This window comes from Macaca mulatta, chromosome 3 (assembly GCF_049350105.2).
Source record: "Macaca mulatta isolate MMU2019108-1 chromosome 3, T2T-MMU8v2.0, whole genome shotgun sequence".
NCBI classification, from domain to species: Eukaryota; Metazoa; Chordata; class Mammalia; order Primates; family Cercopithecidae; genus Macaca; species Macaca mulatta.
Window position 1 is genome coordinate 597,433 of NC_133408.1, and position 23,426 is coordinate 620,858.

Genomic DNA, 23,426 nt, shown 5'->3' on the forward strand with positions numbered 1-23,426 from the left:
GATGTCCGAGACACCCATGATCCACTCCGGGCCAGTGCAGGACATTGAGCTCAGACTCCTTCAGACCATTCAGATGCCAAAGATTCTTGCTTGGTTATTCTCAAACTTATGAGAATCTAAAACGCGAGCCACGGTATGGATTTTCTCTTGAGCCCCCATGACTTTGCCTTGTATTTTGGGCATGAATGACTTCATCAAGGGGAAAGAATTTGAGGAAGGAGCCTCTGAGGCTAGGAGGGGGTGGGAAGGGGCGGGGGGAAGAGGAGGGAAAAGGAGCTATAGAGGGAGGAGCCAGGCTGGGGCTGGGGCGTCTCCCCATGATGCTCCCCCACCCCTGGCGCGAGGCCCCAGAGACTGACTGATTTTCCCACAGGAAATGTGTATGATTGCATGTCTGTTTTGTGGGCTGGCCATTTGGATTGAGGGAATGTCTGTGTTGTGATTCCTTATTGATTCGAAGGTTGGAAAGGTTTGTGCTCAATACAGGGGTCTCTTGGTGCGATGGGAAAATGTGATCGCAGCCGCCTTCGGGGTGGGGAGAGCCCTCGAGGCCCTCAGGGGTGGCCGGCGTCAGCCTTCGCTTCCCTGGGTGAGCTGCCCTCAGGGTGGGAAGGGAGGTCCTCGGTGGTGGCCGCTGTTGGCCTTCGCCTCCCTGGGTGAGGGCTGCTCCATCCCCGGCTCTCCGACTCCTTGCCTGGCACCTTCCTCGTTGGAGGCCGTGATCCATCAACTTTGTCCACGCGTGTCCTGCAGACTAATGCTGACTGGAGGTTCAGGAGTGGTCAGAAGAGGCCAGAGGAGGCCCTCGTGATGCGAAGCTAAACGTTTAATGATGGCGCTGTTGAGTGCATGAGCCGCGTCAGCCCAAGAGTCTGGGTAAGAGGGAACCCCGCGGGGTGGAGGGAAGACTGGACAGATGGGTGCTTTCCTCGGCCCCTGGGAGCACGGCCAGGTCCACGCTCAGACCTCCTGGTTTCTCCCATATTTCCTTCAATAGCAAGGGAAGGACTCGGGGCAGAAGTAGTTCAAGGGCCTCTAAAGACTTATGTAATTGTTAATAGGCCTACTTTTATGCTTTCTTATGTATTAAGAGCAAATCATGATACAAACTCATTTCTGTTTGAAGAAATCTTTACTGCTCTCATTTTTGTGGCAAGCAACATTGATTCTTTGCTTAGTGAGCGTTAGTGCCCTCCTGCCCAGTGCTGCTGCCTGGCGTGTCCTCGCACACACCTCTGTCCATTGGTCTCCATTCACCTTTCCGCCTAGAATTGTAGGAGGGGAGCTGGGATCTTAGGGCTAGAAAGAAATTCTGAAGACCACTTTTAGGGGCGGCTTTTAGTCGGGGCTTCCAGAGAGACAGCCAGCCGGGTGTGCGTGTGTCTCCAGGGCGAGGCCTGCTGCAGGGGCTACAGAGTCCAAGAAGCCCCAGGACCCACAGGCTGCAAGCTAGAGTCCTGGGAGGGTGTGGCTTGAACACTTGAGAAGCGGAGGGTGCGGATCCCACCGTGGTCTGAGGAGCTGAGACCCAGAAGCACGGGCTGCAGAAGACAGATGTCACTGGCCCATCAGCCAGACAGGTGGAGTGAACCCAGTTTTCCCCGCCTTGCTGTTTTACTCGGGCCCTGGGTGGATAGGGTGGTGCCCCCCACGCCGGCGAGGATGGGTCTCCACTCAGTCCAGAGGCAAACATGCATCTCACACAGAAATAATGCAGAACCAGCCATCTGGGCACCCCGGGCACGCTCAGGTTGATGCACAAAACCAACGCCGCGCGTGGCCCTGAGATCTGTGTGTTCGCATCACTCCACACACATTGCTCAGTCATCGCCTCGGTGAGTTTGTAAGCTCGTTGTGTGGTTCTGGGGCTTTTTGTCCTTGGTGATGACAGGCTCCCCACTGCCCCAGCTCAAGTATGGAAGGTGATGGCACCAACGGCTCCTTGTTTCTCAGACACTTGAGTGGGTGCTCTGTGCAGCCAGTTTCACCTGCAGCAGCATCTGTTCCCTATGCCGATTCCATTCGGAGTATGTGCCTCCCTTCTGTTGAGGGTGCAGCCTTCTTTCAGGGAAGAACTGTGTCCTGTTCGCCTATATCGCCTGTGGTGTATCTCATGGCTGAATAAGTAGCTATAGGATACCTCGGTGGCTGAATGATAGGTTCATTGGAAGGAAAACTTTATATATTTTTTTCTTTTTGGGATGGAGTTTCACACTCAACGCCCAGGCTGACGTGCAATGGCACGATCTTGGCTCATTGCAAACTCTCCCTCCCGGGTTCAAGTGATTCTCCTCCCTCAGCCTCCCAAGTAACTGGGGCTACAGGCTTCCGCCACCATGCCTGGCCAATTTTCGTATTTTCGTTAGAGAAGGGGTTTCACCATGTTGGCCAGGCTGGTCTTAAACTCTTGACCTCAGGTGATGCGCCCACCTCGGCCACCCAAAGTGCTGGGATTACGGCCATGAGCCCCTGCACCCAGGAACTTAATACCGTTTTTTTTTTTCCTTTAAAACGTAATGGGCTTGTTAAATGCTTACGTTTGTTTTTTTTTTTTTTTAATTTATTATTATTATACTTTAAGTTCTAGGGTACATGTGCATAATGTGCAGGTTTGTTACATATGTATACTTGTGCCTTGTTGGTGTGCTGCACCCATCAACTCGTCAGCACCCATCAACTCGTCATTTACATCGGGTATAACTCCCAATGCAATCCCTCCCCCCTCCCCCCTCCCCATGATAGGCCGCGGTGTGTGATGTTCCCCTTCCCGAGTCCAAGTGATCTCATTGTTCAGTTCCCACCTATGAGTGAGAACATGCGGTGTTTGGTTTTCTCTTCTTGTGATAGTTTGCTAAGAAGGATGGTTTCCAGCTGCATCCATGTCCCTACAAAGGACACAAACTCATCCTTTTTGATGGCTGCATAGTATTCCATGGTGTATATGTGCCACATTTTCTTAATCCAGTCTGTCACTGATGGACATTTGGGTTGATTCCAAGTCTTTGCTATTGTGAATAGTGCCGCAATAAACATACGTGTGCATGTGTCTTTATAGCAGCATAATTTATAATCCTTTGGGTATATACCCAGTAATGGGATGGCTGGGTCATATGGTACATCTAGTTCTAGATCCTTGAGGAATTGCCATACTGTTTTCCATAATGGTTGAACTGGTTTACAATCCCACCAACAGTATAAAAGTGTTCCTATTTCTCCACATCCTCTCCAGCACCTGTTGTTTCCTGACTTTTTAATGATCGCCATTCTAACTGGTGTGAGATGGTATCTCATTGTGGTTTTGATTTGCATTTCTCTGATGGCCAGTGATGATGAGCATTTTTTCATGTGTCTGTTGGCTGTATGAATGTCTTCTTTTGAGAAATGTCTGTTCATATCCTTTGCCCACTTTTTGATGGGGTTGTTTGTTTTTTCTTGTAAATTTGTTTGAGTTCTTTGTAGGTTCTGGATATTAGCCCTTTGTCAGATGAGTAGATTGCAAAAATTTTCTCCCATTCTGTAGGTTGCCTGTTCACTCTGATGGTAGTTTCTTTTGCTGTGCAGAAGCTCTTTAGTTTAATGAGATCCCATTTGTCAATTTTGGCTTTTGCTGCCGTTGCTTTTGGTGTTTTAGACATGAAATCTTTGCCCATGCCTATGTCCTGAATGGTACTACCTAGGTTTTCCTCTAGGATTTTTATGGTACTAGGTCTAACATTTAAGTCTCTAATCCATCTTGAATTAATTTTCGTATGAAAAAACTGCTTTAAAGTTCATATGGAACCAAAAAAGAGCCCGCATCTCCAAGACAATCCTAAGTCAAAAGAACAAAGCTGGAGGCATCACGCTACCTGACTTCAAACTATACTACAAGGCTACAGTAACCAAAACAGCATGGTACTGGTACCAAAACAGAGATATAGACCAATGGAACAGAACAGAGTCCTCAGAAATAATACCACACATCTACAGCCATCTGATCTTTGACAAACCTGAGAGAAACAAGAAGTGGGGAAAGGATTCCCTATTTAATAAATGGTGCTGGGAAAATTGGCTAGCCATAAGTAGAAAGCTGAAACTGGATCCTTTCCTTACTCCTTATACGAAAATTAAATGCTTACGTTAATGTTTATTTTTAAAAATGTTATCTGTGACCTTTCAGCTTTTCATAGCACTTCTCGTGTGAATATTTTAAAAAGGCCCTTTAGTCGTGGGGGAGAAGGAGGTTATCCCTTTCAGCAGAGGGAGATGGAAGAACAGGCCCTGGTGGGTCTGAGCACAGGCAGTCACCCCAGCCTTGGTGCTTGCTTAGGTCTGTTCTCCGTTCACCGTAGCCGCATCCACTCTCATTGTCAGCTTAAAAATAAGCTTTTTCCTCTTTCTAATCGGAACAGTTAGTTTGTTAACCGTCACATTAAGGTATCGAGAATGATGGCTTTCAGGCCTCAGATATGACACAAGTAATAAATGCAGCTGACCCTGAACAACATGGGTTTTGAGCTTCGAAGGATCACTTATGTTAATTTTTTTTCCAACTAAACCCTTACTGAAAAAACCTGGCTTTGTGGAGGGCCGACGTTTCCTACATGTGGTTCCATAGGGTGGCCGTGGGGTCCTGTGGATACGTAGATTTGGGTAAACTCGGGGCATGTTCTGGAATCCATGTCCCTGTGTATACAGAGGGACAATTGCAGCTTTTTAGAAGTTTGTGTCCTGCCTTGTCCTAAAAAGGTTCCAAGGTGGATGCAAAATTATTTCATTCCTTTGGTTTTCTTGGTGGGATATTGATGTTTATTCTTCAGTGTCTAATATCCTGAGTGAACAGAGTTACCGCTTCAGGAACAAAGCCAGTCTGGAAACACATATTGAGATATCCACCTTTTCTTCATGGTTTCACAAAAGGCCATGATCATATTTTATTCAGTTGAACTGTAGGAAACTGCCAATATTTGCTGTTTTTGGCCTACAAAATGGCAAGTTCGTACGATATTAAAAACAAAGGCTTCCTGGATGGGGAAAATAGGAATCGGTAAGAACCTGAAGTTCTCTGTCATGGCCTCTGAGTCACAGGTAAATAAACCTGCGTGAGGGGGAGTTGACTGTACAGTATTTTCCTTCTGTTTTGATACTGTCAGAAAAAGGTCAGTTCCAATGTGTTGGGTCCCTTTGCCTCAGCTTTGCTGCAGAAGTGACTTGCCATTATACCTCTTGTTCCCAGTGCCCAGGAGGCTGATGCCACATAGAAGACCTGCAGGTCGGTGGATGTGAAACAGGCATCGGACACGCTGTGCACCTTGGGACGCATCTGAGAAGTGTGTGCTTGCAGCAGATCTGAGGTGAGGGCGTGTTCCATCTCCTCTCCCTTCTCTGGCTTTGCAGGCCTTTGAAGTTGGTCCTGGAAAGTGAAATTAGTTAATGCTGATTTAAGCTCCAGGTCAAAGCCTGGGGGCCGAAGAGACCCGCCCTTCACTAGGGGTGTGAAGCATTGGGCCCTCCCATCAGGAGGCAGCAGGGACTCGAGAAAGCCCCACATGCCCTCCAGTTCCCTTATGTTGAAATTTTTTGTACTCGGCCATGCCGGGTCATTTTGGGAGGTGAGTAGGGGATTCACATGGGGGTGTGCAGTATTCTTAGGTGTCAGGTGCGAGAGTTGAATTTGTAGAAGCTGTGCAGATAGGAAAGGGCCTGGCAGGGAGTGCTGTTTACACGGAGCCGATTTAACGCGAGGTCTGTGCTCTACCTGGGTCCGTGTCTGACTGCTGTCTCCCAGTCTGCAACAGGACGTTGACGTGACTTGGCGCCATCGTCCCACTCTGTGTAGATGTCTGAGGATCTGTGCGCAGCTGCTCTGTGAGAATGCGTTGTGATAATGAACTGAGAAACAGTGAACAAACCCTGAATTGGTTAGCACTGGTTCCACGGCCACTTCTGCTGTGGTTGGAGTCATTCATAATAAAGTGTGCTGGACTGCTATGCAGAGCTCTGAATTTCAGAGGCCCTTTAACTTGGCAGCTAACCAGTCGCTTCCTTCAGAAGACATTTGAGTCCCCTTTACCTACCAGGGTGACCCTGGGAGTTTGAAGATGAATGAGACAAGCCCTCTGTGTCTTGTGGATTTTACTGTCCAGAGGGGAGACAGATGTGGATGGTGAAGGAGGCCCTATCAGAGGTCAGTGCACGTCAGTTTTGTTTCTTCAGCACTTGCTGTGTTCAGGCGGTGCCCCGGGCCATATGCAGAGCATCTGGGGACCCTGCCCATGGCATCCCAGGCACAGCTAGCATCTGCGCCATCTTCATACTTGGCCTGAGTTTTGGGGAAGTACCGAGGATGGCTTCTGCCTTTGCTGGAGAGAGTTGGAAGTCAGGGCAGCCCTCCACAAGGAGATGATCGCCAGCTGATTCCTCAAGAGAGGTGGTCCCCACATGGGTAAGGCAGGGCAGCATGTACAGACCTGGGTGTGGGTCTGGGGCATGTGCATCTGAGTGGGTTCTGCTGGGAGACAGCAGGGGTGAGGTGTGAAGGCAGTTGGAATTTACAGGATAAATTATCACTAAGGCGATGCCTGGAAAACATAAAATGGGGACTCTCTGGGGGTAAACGTGGACTTAGGGTGACCCTGGGCGTGGGTGTTTTCAGGCTCTGAAGGCAGAGATTTAGGAAATTGGGGCAGAGCTGAGCCCCAGACGAGGATGAAGACCACCCTTGGGATGTTGAATGAGACAGGGGTGGAAACCCAGTGAATGTCATGGGGGGTCAGTCCAGCAGGCAGGCAGCAGAGGAGACCGGTGTCCTCAAAGGCCCCTTAGGCCTACCTCTCAAAGTGCTGGGATGACAGGCATGAGCCACTGCTCCCTGCTGATACTTTTAAAATTTCTAAGCTACTCTCTCTCATACCCACTCCCGTATTTTTTTTAAAAAAACCAGGTTTATGGCTATATTTTTTCCAAGGGAACCAAACAGTTACCTGTTTGAAGTACAAATAACACCGTGTTTAAAAACCGAAAATGCCACTTTGCATAGAAGTTTCCAAATACCCAGTTGGTTTGAGCCTTGCATTGCAGTGTCACTACCTGCTCTTAAATTTCTACCCGATGTATAGATAGCGAGACAGGGACGGCTCGTACATCTTCAGGTTTCAGTTCTACTACCTTGGGCTATATTTTCATTTATTTTGGCACAACTGTGGGTGTGGCAAGCAATGCCAGGGTATTTATTTTGAAGCGTGTCCAATAACAGTTGGGAAGATTTTCACATTTTTAGAATTTTCATAGTAATAGTTATAATTTACAAAGAATTTAAAATTGTGTAGTCATTATTTTGCTTTTTTCTAGATGTGCCCCGAAACAGGGTTGCTAACTATCATTCTACATCACAGGATTAATAACAGTACCCTTTTGGAGCAGATGCCTGTAATCAAGGAATTCTGCCTAGTCAGTTCACTTTAAGCGTGTTTAAAAGGTTGTCTTTATCCTAGTTGGCACCTGTGGCTATAGTTTGTTTTCACTGCTGAAGAATATTCCACGATGGAAGCCGTAATTCATCTGTTTTTCATATCGGTGGACATTTGGATTATTTTGGGAGGGTGTGTATGTCTATTCAGCCTTCATTTTTTCAGGATTTTTTGTAGAAGATAATGTAACAGTGTAACATCCTCTGCTAGGGAGCCAACACGAACCCTGATTACAGCCACACTGACTCTCACACAGACTCTCAGGCCTTGTTACCAACACACAGAACCATTTTCTTAAGTTGAAACACAGTAGCAGAACCTGAAGCCATGTGAACGGTTCCTCCGATCTTACACTTGGAATTCACTTTTTATTACTATGTCTGCTAATTAGGAAGCATATCAATTATACAGAAATCTGAGAATGTAAAATTATACGTTTATAACAGAAAAAACCTTATTTAATAGCCCAGAACACATGGCTATGTTTTTCCCTCATGCCCCACCACTGTTTTCTTTGCTTGAAATGGGAAATGACACTTGAATGCGGTTTTCTAGCGACTGTTAGCCTGGCATAGTTCTTCAGAGACAGAGGATGTAAAGCACATGGAGAATTTCTGTTTGTGGAATGTGATTTCCCGGTCGCCTCATTCAGGCTGCCGCCGCCTTCCCCTCTGGCCGCCTGCACCGTGGGACGTCTGAGAAGGTCCCTGTTTCATCCTCTGGAAATTCTGAAAAGGAAGGAGAGGAGGGTGTGCAGGGTGTGGTGCATTTGTGTTGGTCTTCCAGCTTTTATTTGGAGTCTCCGCTACCTTGGTTCCTGCCTTTATGTCCCTAGCTCGTGGCTTCATCCTTGTGTCTAACTCACAGGCAGACAGATGGAAAGGGAAGTTGTATTCAGCCAACAGCTTGATCTTATTCTCAAGGCTTAAATCGACTGGGTATTTGGAGACTTCTGTGCAAATGGGCATTTTTGGTTTTTAAACACCGTGTCTTATTTGTACTTGAAATGGGGTAACTGGTTCTCTTGGAAAAAATATAGGCATAAAGCTGGTTCTTACAAAAAAAAAAAAAAGGGGGAGTGGGTGTGAGAGAGTGGCTTAGAAATTACACCAGTAATGGTCGGGAGTGGTGGCTTATGCCTGTAATTCCAGCACTTTGAGAGAAGGAGGCAGGTGGATCCCCTGAGGTTAGGAGTTCGAGACCAGACTGGTGAACATGGTGAAACCCCGTCTGTACTGAAAAGATGAAAATTAGCCGGGCATGGTGGCAGGCACCTGTAATCCCAGCTACTTGGGAGGCTGAGGCAGGAGAATCACTTGTACCCGGGAGGCAGAGGTTGCAGGGAGCCAAGATCGCACCACTGCACTCCACCCTGGGCGACAGAGCAGAAACACCATCTCAAAATAGAAAAAAACCAAAAAACTAAACAAAACAAAAACCCGGTAATGAAAACCTGATTGCATCATCTGTGATGGAGATGGCGGATTATTTCATTTTTAGTGACAGGATGAATTGGATATGTTTGCAGTATTGATTTGACAAGGGAAATGGTGAGAACCAAATGTGCCGCCCAGCTTGGGCCTCGCCGTTGGCAGAAGACCGTGGCGGGCAACAGACTGGAGACTCGGAGACCGAGGGGAGAATTCTCATGCCTTGACGCTGGTGCAGTGTGTGCTTCTGGACTCCTGCTGGAGGGAGCTGCCCCTTTGCCTTGCAGGCTTTGGTGCAGTGGAGACCTTAGGACCTGCCCCTCCTGGCACACCTGTGGGTGTGTCGAGCAGTGCCAGGGCTGAAGCACAGGTGCTGAGCCCGGAACGTGGGACGGGAGAGGCTGCACACGCCGGCAGGAGTCTTCTCCAGCAGCCGGGGGTTTCCGCAAGGGGGCGGGGCGTTGGTTTTCCTCCTTGAATTTGGGTTTAGAGGGTGTCCTGGGGTGCTGTCTGCACTTGTGTTGCTCTGAGGTCAAGTTGTGGCCCCGAGTCCCTGTCCCTCTGCAAAGTGAGGGTTTGCCCATTTTCAGGTCAGATTTCCCTTGGGTCCGGGTGTCTAGGAGTGGGGCGCATTCCAAGGGGCCGTGAGCACGGTGGACGCCCGTGGACCTCTTCCTCTCCCCTCAGCTCCTGGGCTGTGTGTGAAGAGCTGCCCAGCGGAATCACCCTCCTGCCTGGTGTTTCATTCACCAGAAATCGTTCTCACTGTGGACTCTTGAGTCAAATGTAATCCAGGAATGGAACGTGCTGTTGCTGGATGCCACACACAGCATCAGGAGCTTAGTTGGGGATTATATTATCTTACCCCACACCTTAAAAGTAAAGACTGTAGTTGTCAGGCGTCTGAGCCCAAGCCAAGCCATCGCGTCCCCTGTGACTTGCACGTATATACGCCCAGATGGCCTGAAGTAACTGAAGAATCACAAAAGTGCAAATGCCCTGCCTGGACTTAACTGATGACATTCTACCAGAAATAAGTGAAAATGGCCAGTCCTTGCCTTAAGCGATGATTTTTGTGTGTGTGTGTGTGAAATTCTTTTTCCAGGCTCATCCTGGCTCAAAAAGCTCCCCCACTGAGCACCTTGTGACCCCCACTCCTGCCCGCCAGAGAACAACCCCCATTTGACTGTAATATTCCTTTACCTAACCAAATCCTATAAAACGGCCCCACACTTAGCTCCCTTCGCTGACTCTTTGGACTCAGCCCGCCTGCACCCAGGTGAAATAAACAGCCATGTTGCGCTCACAAACCCTGTTTGGTGGTCTCTTCACATGGATGTGCATGACAATAGTTAAGGGGATATTGAAGTCTTTGGCAACTCCAAGAGCCTTTTCAGTTTGTGTCGGGCCATTGTAGGCAGAAGGAAATACTTGCTTAGAGACTCTTACAGAAATGTTCGGTGCAGTGCCATTAACTCGTGGAATAAATGTGTAACTTTCCATGGCAGACCTCTGGAAAGAGATGCTCTTTGAGTGCACCCTGGCCTGCTCGCTACAAGAATTGGCCGTGTCACCCCGCTTTCCGTGGGTCTGCAGGTGTGCGTGGTCCATTGCCCTGCACTGTGGCCATGGAAGGGAAGATGATCTGGAATGCTGGCGACAGTTATCGGTGCGTGTTGATGTGTGCTGCTTTCTACAGGGGAGAACATTTCTGTTTAATAAACATCTCATCTCGATGATGACTCACTATTGAATGAGTCTCATTCAATAGTGTTTCTGGGTTCCTTCTGTTTTTATCTGCTTTCTAGCACTAGGCAAGTGAAGACATGGAAAGTAAAAACCCATGGAACTTGTAGAGACATGGTGTTGTGGAGGAGCAGACTGTAGCCTCTGGCTCTGTTTAAAGATTGTAGTAAACCTCTTACCTGGCACGGTCAGGGTGTAAATTATCTTGTTTAATCGAAATGTGTATGAGTCAAAGCTGGCGCCTGCATTGTTGATGAAATACCAGATTTTAAGGGAACATGTCAATGTGCTGTAAGATACCAACAAAGTTCCTCACTGAGGTTTGGCGCGGGTTCGGAGCAGCTGGGCCTTAGGTCACCAGGGTCGTCTCTGGGAGCAGATGCTCAGTGTGGGCATTAGTCACTTAGCCTTTCCAGAGCCGAGGAGCAGCTCTCTGTGGTGGTTTTTGGAACCTGTATTTTGAGTCAGTTTGTCCCACTTGACTCGAAGTTGCCGCGCGATTTCAGACCTTTGCCTCCACCGTGCGCTCGTTTTCTTGTCCCCTGATAACTGCCTCGGTTGCCCCGGCCTGACATTTGAGCCTCGTCGTTCATGGACACAGGTTCCGTGGTGGGGCAAAGGCCGCGACTCTGGCTTGCACAGTTCTGTGACTCTCACCATGGCTTATCACATCACTCCCGGGATCTCCCGTTTAGAGGAAGAGTGTCCCTTTCCTGCAGGCCCTGTGTGGTGTGGAAACCACCCCTACCTACCTTTCTCCTGTTTGAACTGTACCGTGAAGCTATTTCTGTTCTAGTCAACCGTCAGAATTTAAGGAACAGTGATTTATGTAACTTATCACACGCTTCTGAGCAATTCTTTATGAATTTCATTCTGTTGTGAAATTATTGCAGTTTTCATGGCTATGCTGGTCTCATGTTGTGGCCCTTGAAATGAATTCCCTTCCCCATTGTGTGTTAAGGTTGTGCCTGGGAGCTGTTGAGGCCTCACCTCTGCTTAGGGCAGTGGCTTTGCTCTCCTGACAACAGGAAGAATCTTATTTAGAGCACTTCTAATGTAGTTTTTGCTTCCAGACAGAGTTACTTTTTTTCACAGAGACAGCCACTAAAGTCATAAATTATGCTCAGGATGCACACACACGGGTCAGCTGACAGAGTGGAGTCCAGAACAGATCCAAAGATGCAAAAGCAGTTCAGTGGAATTTGAGTCTTTTCAACAAATGGTGCTGGAATTATGGGACAGCCGTATGCAAAAGAGTGAAAACAGGGAGAAATTCCTGTATGAAAATTAAGGTGGATCATAGCCCTGAATGTAAAATACCAAACTACAAAACCTGCAGAACGAAGGGAAATTGTGGAGACCTAGGGTGAGAGCTCTTAGCCATACCATGATCCATAATCAAGGAAGAAAACAAGTAGGTAAGACTCATCAAAATTAAACTTCTAATATAAAAGACACCCCTAGGGAATTGAAGAGACACATTTTCGATAGATGGGGAGAAGATGTCTACGAACCATGCAGCCGGCAAAGGACTCGTATCCAGAATGCACAGGACTCCCACGGCTCATGACAGAGAACAAACCACCTGACTTAAAAGCGGAAGAGACCTGAACAGATGCTTCGCTGAGAAGGACGGGAGGATGGCCCGAAAGCATCTGAAATGACCTTCAGCGTGACTGGTTGCACCCAGATGTGCACCGAAGCCGCAGTGAATTTGTTCACACCCCTGCTGGAGCGCCTGACTAAGGTCTTCCGACAGCCCCAGGTGCTGGTGAGGACCGGCAGTCGGGACTCCTGTGCGATGCTGGGGTTCAGCACGGTGCAGACAGCTTGGCGGTTTCTTACAAAAATGAACTCACACAAACGTGGGTCCCAGTGACCCCAATCCTGGGTATTTACCCTAGAGAAACAGAATCTGATGTTTAAGAAAAACTGTGCCCAGATGTTAATAGCGCTGTCTATAGTTGTCCAAAACAGGTTACAATGTGCCACAGCCATATGTGGAATAATAAATACCCAGCAGCCCCGAGGCCTGGCTGTTGATCACAGGACACCCTGGGTGCACCTCCAAGCACGATGCCCAGGAAATTGTGATTTTGCGAGTGTTTTGCCACAACGCTCGCAAAAGATAGACCCGAGTCATGGGGGAGGACACGGAGAGGGTGGTTGCTGAGAATGGGAGGGTATGCTTATGAGGCCCCGTGAGTGGGTTTGGGGCTGTTGGACTGTTCTGCTTGTGTGATGACGATTATGGGAATATTTGTGCCGAAATTCACAGAACTGAACACTGTCCACTTTACAGTAATTTTTAAAAAGTGGTAATATGCTCATTTTCGGTACTGTTTTTAATGGAAGATGGAGTTTGCAGATGATTTGTCAGGGCAAGCCTGTCTCAGGAGTTTGTAGACGACTCGTTAGGGGCCTGTCTCAGGGCCATTGGGTTGGGTTGGGTTGGGATGGGTTGGGTTGGGTTGGAAAAGCCTTCTCTGTTGTGGGCAGTAGTACGGGGCATGGAAAGGATATTGCCAAGGAAACACGTAGAATCCTTTGAGGAAACGTGTATTTCTAACTTCCTATAAGATAGAATTGGAAATTGTAATGGTTTTGTTTTCTAGAGTCTTGGTAGAATAGGGAAGACAGTGTAATAAAAGCTAATTTTGAAATGAAGAAGTTTAAAGATTTTCAACAGCAATAGCTCTAGGAAGTCACCCTGGAAATGTTTTTAAAGATGTTCAATAGCAATAGCTCTAGGAAGAGTCACCCTGGAGTTGCTTCTTGAGTATTGGTTTCCTGGCTGTGTATCTTCCGACTTTCATTTTTAAGTTTTGCTGTGAGTTGGGGATGTGTGGGAATAGCCATCCCGGCCCTGCAGGGGGATGCATGTGCCCCGAGGCCTGAGGCACTGTTTCAACCTAGCTTGCAACATGGGGACTCTTGTCAGTGGCTGGAGTAAGAGTACCAGCCTGGCAGGCTGGGGGGAGCCCCAGGGTGGTCTGGGCACTGTCCTCCCTGCCTGCAGGATGGCAGCTGGAGGAGCTCGAAGGCTGCCTGCCTCGTGGCTGTCAGCGCAGCAGCCCCTCCTGGCCGTGGAGCAATCTTTGGGTCCATGAGTCTCTGCACCGGGACTTGCCTCCTGGGACCTCCGCCACTGTCCTGAGGGCCCTGGTGCCACTTTCCCGGTGGGACCCAAGCCTCAGGCAGCTGCGACCCCAGATTCGGTTGCTTTCCCTGCCGGCTCATTCCAGCACGAGTGCTCACCTCACTCAATGTAGAGCCTCAGGTTCCTTCAAGATCCCCAGAGATGGAATCTCCCAGTTTAACAAGACAGTTGGTGACAAGATTTGAGCGGCACTGATTTAACTCAGCTTCCAGAGTTTAAGTTCCCAAGACACAGTCCTGCTCCTTCCCTGGCCTCATCCTGTGTGGCTGGTGTCGATGCGGGGTTTCCGGAGGCTGGGGCTGTGGCAGGTCAGCAGCAGGGGGATGGCTCATTATTGATCGCTCAATGCCTTGAGGATAACTAGGATTAATGACCTTTATAGGGCTGTAGGTTTGGAGTATATATATATGTGTGTGTATATATATACATATTTAAACGAGGTGGACACGGTTATCACTGCATTTTTCTGACATGAAACTTGGAGAGCAGAGGGTTTAGGAAACTCCTGAAGCCACACTGTCAGCGGGACTCGGGCGGTCTGGCCTTAGACCCTGCACTGTTTGCCCCTCACCACGCTGTCAGCAGACCCGGGTGGTCTGGCCTTAGAACTCACGCTGGTCGCCCCTCCTTGCCACGTTGTGGGGTTTTTCCTGTTTCTGGGCAGCATTTGATAGCTTGTGAAACAAGACCAAGACTTACTATGAGTGGATTTGCCATTATCTGAGATCCAGAACGTTTCCTGGACCTGGCGTTGCCGATGTCACGTAAGGGAAGGTAAAAACATTTTCATTGTGGTCACTGGGGCTCCTGAAATGGTATTTTTCCCAGTGAAAGTTTACTCATAAAAGTCTTTTAACTCAATACTATGTGAACAGGAAGAAATGTGTTGGGCTCTAGTTAAATGTCTCAGAGCCACAGAAGTAAATGAGGGCACCTTCCGAGCACAGCCTCCCGGAGGAGGCCAAGGACGTTTGTCTGGAGGGTTTGCCATGAAGCAGGACTTGGACAGGGCTGGTCTGCCTAGGGAGGCCTCTGCCATGATGTAGGTTAGTTGAAGTAGTTGACGGGTGGTGGCTTGAGGTCGGTGGTCCCCGAGGAAGCCCCTAGCAAGGCCGGTTTCCGTGGGATGGAAAACTGCCGTTCAGTGGCTGTAATCCTGGCTTCACGGGTCTGACATACAATCCTGCCCTTGGATACTTGGATCCCAGCCAGGGCAGATGGCCCTGAAAGGACATTCGGACTGTGATGGCTGCACCCATTCTCAGCATCTGTAGGGTCTCCTATGTATGTGTGTGTTTCCATTTTCTTTCAGCACAATTTCTCCCAGTGAAGTCGTGAGAAATAGAAGGAAAGGTGGAATGAAGATGTGATTGAGGAAAGTGTGGTGTGGTCTTCGACCTTATTTTGCCTTGGTTGGTGCTCAAGAACTCCACCTGACCTCAGAGCTGAGCGTTTCTGCCAGGAAGTCCTGCCTTTTATGCTACCTCGAGGCCTGTTGAGACACTCCAAGAAGCTTCGTTAACAAATTGCCTTTTCCTTTTACAGCAGTTGGATATATTTGCAGCAAAACAAAGGAATAACCCCCCAATATGGTGATGAAATGCATTTAAGTATAGATAGCATTCAGTCTTGAAGGGCCTGGGATTTTAATCATCTTTGGGTCATGTAACAAGTGGTGTTGGTGATTAAAATCTCCTGACAGCTTTGTTCTGCCACGTTCCTCAGTTTTGAATGATGATCTTCCTGGTGTTGTACCTTGGGAGGGGCGTTTGTGTCAGTAGAGAGCAGAGTGGTGGTTCCCAGAGGCTGCGAAAGGACAGAGGTGAGGCCCCTGAAGGACACTGGTCTTCCTGGTTTAGGAGTTTCGGGCTCAGCCACCTTCCTGTGTCCGTGTAAATTATACCCAGGATCATTTTCACTCGCGCCACTTTAGTTGAGTATTGGAGCTTCAGGATATGTGTGCCCACGTCACCTGGGCCGTGATCCTGGAGTTGGGTGAGACTGATTCCCGGGTTTATAGAATTACTCTGGGATTATTGAAAACAGAAGCACTTGAGGCATTCATAATGCTATTTCCTGAACGTAATTTATGTTCAGTTCTTCAGAAACGTTTATCTGAGGAAGCATCTATAATTTTTGTTTTCTGCCACTCAGTGCTAGAAAGCATTGTGCAACACTCAAGTGAGTGGCATTATTCCTCTCCCTCCACCATGCAAGCAAGATTAAAGGTACCTCTGGCTCCCCTCAATCTTCTCATCTGCAGGGTGCCTGGCATGGCAGTGTGCTGCCTTCCGTCTTCTTTTTGGGGAGAATCAGTTGTGTTTGTGTGTACTGCTCAGCTCAGCCTCGTGCAGTTGTGTGGGTGAGGAGCTTGGATGCTAGGTGACCCTCCCAGGCCTGCCTCCCACCTCCCTAGGCCTTGTTCTAAACTGACAGATAAACAGTGTGTTTTGGAAGAGGACAGCAGCAGGGCAGGAGAGAGTTTGTTCAGACTTTCTCCTTGCACTGACGTTTGAGCCTTCATCCAGCCTGGGCACTTTTACAGAGCTGCGTTTGTGTGTTGCAAACCATTCCCTCCCAGTAACCGTGCTTTCAGAGGTTTGGAAATGTGACTTAACTCATCTTCAATTTAAAGCATACTATCAAATTTTAGTGTTGAAACTGATGTATTTTATGGCCTTTATTTGATTTCTCTTGATTTTTTTTCCCATATGAGACAGGGCATCTTAAGGGACACAGCCTGGTGTTGGCCCCCTTTCCTAAGGATGGAAGTGAATTCTGAAAGCCCTTTATGTAGGCAGCGAAGGCCTCTTTTATTTTGGCCTAGTCAGGTATATAATTCTTTTTCTCTTTGGTTTTTTTGAGACAGGCAAAAAAACCTTTTTGTTTCCCAGGCAGTGGTGTGAGCACAGCTTACTACAGCCTCAACCTCCCAGGCTCAAGTGATCTTCCTGCCTCAGTCTCCTGAGTAGCCAGGACCCACAGGCACATGTTCCACGTGTCCCCATGCCTGACTTAGTTTTGTATTTTTTGTAGAGATGGAGTTTTGCAATGTTGCCCAGGCTGGACTTGAACTCCTGGACTTAAGCAGTCCAGCTGTCTCAGCCACCCAAAGTACTGAGATCACAGGCATGAGCCACCGTGCCTGGCCAAGTGTGTTTCTAATTTCAAAATTAAGAGGACACCCATCCAGTTAATTACATCTCTATTGGAACATGCTGCTTATAGTGCATTAGGAAAAATCATCCAGAACTCGGAAAAGGAGCTGGACAGACACAGCCCTTCGAGGTTGTCTGATGAACCCCTGGGGTCTTTAACTATCTGGAGGGATGTACCATGTCAGACTCACTATTGTCGACCGGCTGAAGCCTAGGTTTCATGAGGTTATGTGTCAGCTTGTAGTACTTTCTCTGGCAGAGATGCGAGTGACTTCTGCTCAGTGACAGGCTCATCTCAGGGACTTCATGGCCTGAGGGACGGCAGCCTGTTTGAGCTGATCGAGCAATCTCGCACTACCTTTATTTTCTGAAACGCCTATGAGTGACTTCTCACACGGTCTTTGAAGCGGCTTCATGCCCGCGCTCCTTGGTAATGATTGAATGCTTTTTTTGACCCCTCATCCCTTTCTTTGGGGTGTTCCAGTCTCAGTTCTCATGATGTGTTCTGCTTCTGCAGGAATTTCTGAAGCTGCTGACTGTAGAAAGCACTGAGGAGGCTGTGCTCCCACCCCTGTGAGCCTTCCAGGCATCATCCTCTCCCCTTGGTGAGGCAGCGTCCATGACACACCGAGGAGGCTGTGCTCCTGTCCCCCGTGAGCTTTCCAGGCATCCTCGTCTCCCCTCCAGGAGGACAGGAGGAACCTTTCAAACCCTTCTTAAACTTGTTTTCATGTCTTTGTTTTAACAGTTTTCTTTGCATCATCTCCCTTATCTAGAAGTGAGGGTGAACGCTGAGTTATTCACGGGAGTCAAGAAACCACACGCAGCCCAAAGTGACGTTTGTTTCCCTGAAATGATTTGTGTGTGTTTACCTTAAAATGCAACTCAGTAAAACAGGTGTGTTTTGACGAATGACTTTAAATTACCTAGGTAAAAATGTGACAGTTAAATTTCATCATCTGTGTGGGTGTCCACAACCCCCTTCTGTGATTGCGTGTGAGTTTGTGACTTGTGGTTATTTTTGAAGAAAGAAAATCTGTTGTTGAGGACTTCAGATGGTGTGCTGGGATTGTGTAGGGTGGACATCGGGGGCTTCAGTGTGTGGCTTCCTTGAAGAGGTTCAAATTAAGGCTGAGAGTCCCCACTCCAAAATGCTCCAAAACCTGAAACATTCTGAGCTTCCTCATGACACTCGAAGGAAATGCTCTTTAGAGCACTCTGGATTTCAGGCTGGGGATGGTCAACTGGAAAGTGAAATATTGCAAGACCCTTCTGGCCCCAGGAGCTTGGATAAGGACATGGAGGGGGCCTGTGCCAGGTATCCCTGGAGTGCAAGGCAGCCTGGGCTCTCTGAACTGGTTTTTTGTAGGAGCCACAGAAGGGAAAAGAGGGTCAAAGTGGCCACGCCTGGCTCCTGAGAAGGCTGGACCAGAAGGAGGTGGATGCGGAGGACAGCAGTTGAGTCCCCAGCATCCGGGACTCCTGTCCCTGGTGGAGTTGAGAGCCCCCTCTAGTTGTGACCTCTCCGCTGTCAGCAGCCACTGAGGCCTGAAGGGAGAGGGGGCTGAGGAGAGGAGGAAGGATAGGCCTGCTTCTGGAGAGGGCCAGCATCGGCCTGTGCTAGCCTTGTTTGTTACTCCTGCGTCCAGTGTGCACGGCCGTGCCTCGTGGTGTAGCGGTTCCCGGGATGCACAGCGCTCTTGTCTGCAGTAACGTCTTTGTCTCTGACCCTTGGAGGCAAGTTACCTTTTTCTCCAGTGAAAAGAGGTAGAAAATCTTACAGAAATGCATTTGCTCTAATGTCTGTTTTCCGATAAGACATGATCGCTTAGGCTAAATCTTTGTGAGGTCAAGACAGGAGGATCACTTGAGGCCAAGGGGTTGAAGACCAGCCTGGACATCATAGCAAGACCCCATCTGTATAACAGAAGTTAGCTGAGTGTGGTGGTGCGTGCCTGTGGTCCCTGGTACTCTGGAGGCTGAGGTGGGAAGATCACTTAAGGCTACAGTGAGCTGCTATTGCTCCACTGTACTCCAATCTTGGCGACAGAGCCAAGACCCTGTCTCAGAAAGAAAAGTTAAAAAAAAATCCAGAAATGTCATTTTCTTTTAAAATCATCCCAAAAGAAAAATCGTTTTTTTCTAAGAATGTAAAGGGTAACTGATACGATTCTTTCCTTGCATTGTTTCTCTTTTTCGAATATTTACAGTAGTCCGTCCACATCGTCTCTCATCTCATTACAAAGCAGCAGGTGTCTTTGAGGTTAGTGGTGTTTCTCTGTGTCGCACCTTGGAGAACAGCCAGCATGAAACCTCTTACCACGATCGTGCACATCGTTTGTAGTCCCAATTAAAATCCTCTCCAGAGACGCCTGTGCTGCTTATTATAGCAGAACTTTGGTTGTGCTGAAATGTGCATTCAGCTAATGGTTTTAAGTTCATATCTGAGATGATGCTGTATAATTCCTGAAGCATATGGGATCAGTAATGATTGAAGATAATTCTGGCTGATGTCATTTGGAGGATATTTTTCACTTCAAGTTAAAACTTCCTTCGCGATAGTCATTTTGGGATTCATTTAACTATGTGCTTTATTTCATAGCTCAAATTTTCATTAGTCATTTCATACCATAGGATTTTGAAAGCAGATTTGGCAAAACCTTTCTAACAAAATGTTTGCTTATGATGTCCCAAGGAACAGCACTCAGAATTGCTGGTAACTGTGGTACATTTTAAGGCTGACGATAGAAGTCACTTGAATGGTAAGGGCTGCTTTGTGAGGCAGATGGGGTTTGAATCCCGACCCTCCTGATATGCAAGCCCTGACCGTGGCCTTCTCTCCTCTCCCCTGGGAGATGGGAAGGTGCCAGCATCTACCTCACAGGCCGTCCTGAGAACCTGGGACTAAGGGCTTGTGTTCCTCTTGCAGGTAGCACAGACGTGGGGGCTTGACGATACACACACTGCAGGCTGCCAGTGTCAGGGTAATCCAGTTTTAGTCATAAAGGTGGGATTTGCTTTGCTCCCCGGCAGACCAGGTGCGGTGCTGCTGTTGTAGCAGGTGTGTGGATCCTCTTGGGTGGTCCTCAGGTGGACAAGGAGTCACCGATTCTGATTCCCAGTGTTAGATGTGAGGGGACCATGGACCTCATGTGTTCAGAGGGGAGGAGTAAAAAGCTTCCCTTGTATTTCCAGAACTGTCTATCCCAGGAATACCAAACCACTGGCTTTCACCTGACGCTGTCGTAGGTGACACTGTCTGGAAATGAGGACTCATGTTCCGCATCCTTGAGCCAGTACCCGTCTCCCTCCAGGGCCGTGGCCCATCCCTCCTCATTTCGCTGGGTTGCCAGCCTGGGGATCTGTAAGCCCAGTGACGTCTCCGGTCTCGGCCCCCGCTCCCCCTGGGGACAGGAGGTGGCTTCAGGAGGCTGGTGATGAATGCCTGAATGAAGCCGACTTGTGACTGCAGTTCTGTCTAAGGGCCTCCCCGGGTGTTAGATGTCAGTAAATGACACCTGTGTGTGGATCTCATGTGATGAGAGAAACAGTGGGGGAAACCAAAGCTTGTGGAGTCTACAGGTTCTGAACTTGGAGGTGTGTGCACCTGTGTACTTGGTGAGGGGTGTGACGTCCGGAATGAGTGTGCACGTGTGTCACGTTTGTGCATGTGTGGTTGAGTATATTTAGCAGGTGTGGGTGGAGTGAGCATGTTCATGTGTGTCGTATGTATTTGAGGGTGTGTGTGGAGTGTGTACACGCATCATATTTGGTGAGTGTATTTAAGGGTGTGTATGGAGTACATACATGCGTTTGCGTGTATACTATTGGGTGAAGCGGTGGCATGTGTGGAGTAAGCATGCACACGTGTATGCTGTGTGTGGGGTTTCTAAGTGGTCCTCCCCTGAGCCTGCTCCTGGGCCCTGCTGTCCTGGCAGCTTTACAGTTTGGTGCGTCTTTGATTCCGGAAGATTCTGGAACCAAATTCTGAAGCTGTGATCACAAACTTGCAGCCCTGGAGGACGCTGGCCCGTGGAGCCGGCACGAGGGTCTCTGTGCTGGCCTCTCCCTGGGCATTGTCCACAGAAGAGCATGTCCGATGATTGAGCTGTGCGGGTCTGTGGCTCCCCAGCCTCGAGTCAGCCCTCGGTTCTGTCCCACCTCTGTTTTTCTTGCTGAGGGGCTCCGGGAAGTGGTGCCTGGGATGGCGTTTTCACCCTGGGGTTGCTTCGCCAGCTGCCCAGGTGCTGGCTGCCTGAGCCCTGCTGCCGTCCTGGGTGGACGGGGCTGTCGCGGGGACATCCCTGTGCACCCGCGGGAAGGCAGGTTTAGGAAGTGCCAGAGGTGAGTGGCTTCCTCTCACACTTGATTTTCTGGAAAGTTCTGGGTCTCCTGTTTTTCCCTAAGGGAAGTTAGAAACTGAGTTTCTCTTGAGGGGAACGTCTTTGCAGAGTCTGCTGTTTGAATGTTCCCCAGGTGTGGAATACTCGGGGCCATATGTGTTTGGGAACATCCGTGTCCTGAGCGAATTCAGTAAGGAATGGAGAGAGGCCTCCTATCAGCTTGGCCTCTGTTTCCAGCTTGTTGAGGGTTGACGGCTGCTGGTATCCCAGGGAGAGTTAAACACTGGGCGGTGTGGGATGGGAATGTTTGCTCTGACAAGGACAGTGGGAAAGCATCTAAACAAACGTCGCTGTTCTCCGGGCTCCTCGGGGTCGAGCTTGTTTTGTGGTGTTGAGGGAAAGCTACCCTTGTTCCTGTTCCTCACCATTTGAAAGGTGTCCAGGACACGTTCCTCTGGAGAGGTGATGCGCGTGAGTGGGGGTCAGGTCGCAGGCTCCGAGGTTATTTGGGACCTGTCAACTGATTTCCTGAACACGCAAGTGCTTGGTAAAGATGTTCCTGATTAGCTAAAACATTTCAACAGGACGTGATAGCTGGTGGTTGTTTAAAGACTATCACAATTTTCCTGTTACTTTTTAAATGCCTGTTGAATAAGGGAGGATTTACGTATTTTTATTTTCCTGTCTGCATACTTGATATTTTGTTTTTTGTTTTTCATGTGGGTGTGCAGTTAACAGGAATTAGAAGCAGTCTCAGCTCTGGGGAGATTTCATGGCCGCCTCAGTCAGTGCTGAAGGGAGGCAGGGATTCGGGGGCTACCTCCTCCACAGGAAGGACACCAAGGGCCAGAGGTCAGCAATCTCAGTGAGGTCACAAAGACGGGCACACCCAGCACCCTGGCCCATGTGCCTCTCCTTCACCTTTGTCTCTGTTCAAAGCTGCTCTCCTGGGTCATCACTGGTGATCTCTAGGTGCGTGCTTGCTTCTTGCAGAAGTGGTGTCTGGCTGTGGTCAGTGTGGGCCCTCAGGACTTCCCTGTTTTTGGCTCACATCAATATTGGGCAGTGGTGTATGTTTGCTTTGGAGTGGTAGATCCGGTGGATTTTGGCTTTGCCAACTCCTTTAATACCTGTTCTCCTAGGTGCTGGGACCCTCCCCTAAGCCGCCTGTTCTCCTAGGTGCTGGAGCCCTATCATAAGCCGCATGTTCTCCTAGGTGTTGTGACCCTTTCATTAGCTGTGTGTTCTGCTAGGCGCTGGGACCCTATCGTAAACTGCTTGTCAGAGATCTCGGAGGTGCTCCTTATGAGGATCCGCTGCCTGACCTGAGGTGGAACAGTTGCAATTCAAAACCACCCCCCAGAAAAACTGTCTTCCATGAAACCCATCCCTGGTGCCAAAAAGGCTGGGGGACAGCTGGCCTAACGCGGGCTAAGATGTCAGTAGATTTTTGGACTTGGGCCTCAGTTGAAGAGGATTAGATTTTGAAAGGTGGGGTTTGAAGGCTTCTAAAGGGCAGGTTTTCTTCTCCAGTGGGGCCTGGCCAGAACTGGGTAGAACTGACCCAGAAGCTGACAACTAGTCAGGCTGGCTCACTGCCTGTGTCCTGTGTGTGCAGCCTTGCTGTTTATTCAATTGTCTGGTGGTGGTGTGGATTCCATTCACAGCCTCAGAGTAGTGGAAGCCATTACTTCAAGGCTGACCTTATTTATCAAAAAGACATGAAAATCATTTAGTATAAATCTTCCAGATACCTGTATCCTTTCTTTTCCCAGAGGCTTTTAAGTATTGCAACTTAAAAATCTTCAAAAATATCTTTAAAGGAAAACCTCTAAATATATTTTTGATGAGCACCCTTGAGAGCTTTAATATGTGAAGTAAATTCCCTTGACTTTTGTATTCCTAGAAACTCGTTCATGTTTGCAGATGACTTTGTATTTTGTCAACAGTGGCCACTGGTTGGTGACCATCACACCTGCCGTGTATCATTTAGAAAGTTAGATGTGGATGTATTAACTTTTCAGACACACAAACACATGGGCTGTTTGTTTTTGGTTTTGATTTTTTTGGTTTTTTTTCTCCCCCCAGCTGAATTCAAGAAAGGGAAACAAGCAGACAGAGTAAGTACCAGAAAGCGTCTA

At 48.5% G+C, this 23,426-nt stretch overlaps 1 long non-coding RNA gene across 1 annotated transcript in view; it reads left to right on the forward strand.

Moving 5' to 3' along the window:
• LOC114675903 (uncharacterized) overlaps positions 1-23,426 on the forward strand; it is a 174,163-nt gene that overhangs the window by 82,308 nt on the left and 68,429 nt on the right. Inside the window, exon 2 of the long non-coding RNA XR_013414735.1 lies at positions 5,216-5,333. This is a non-coding gene — a long non-coding RNA (uncharacterized LOC114675903). The remainder of the gene's footprint in view (positions 1-5,215; positions 5,334-23,426) is intronic.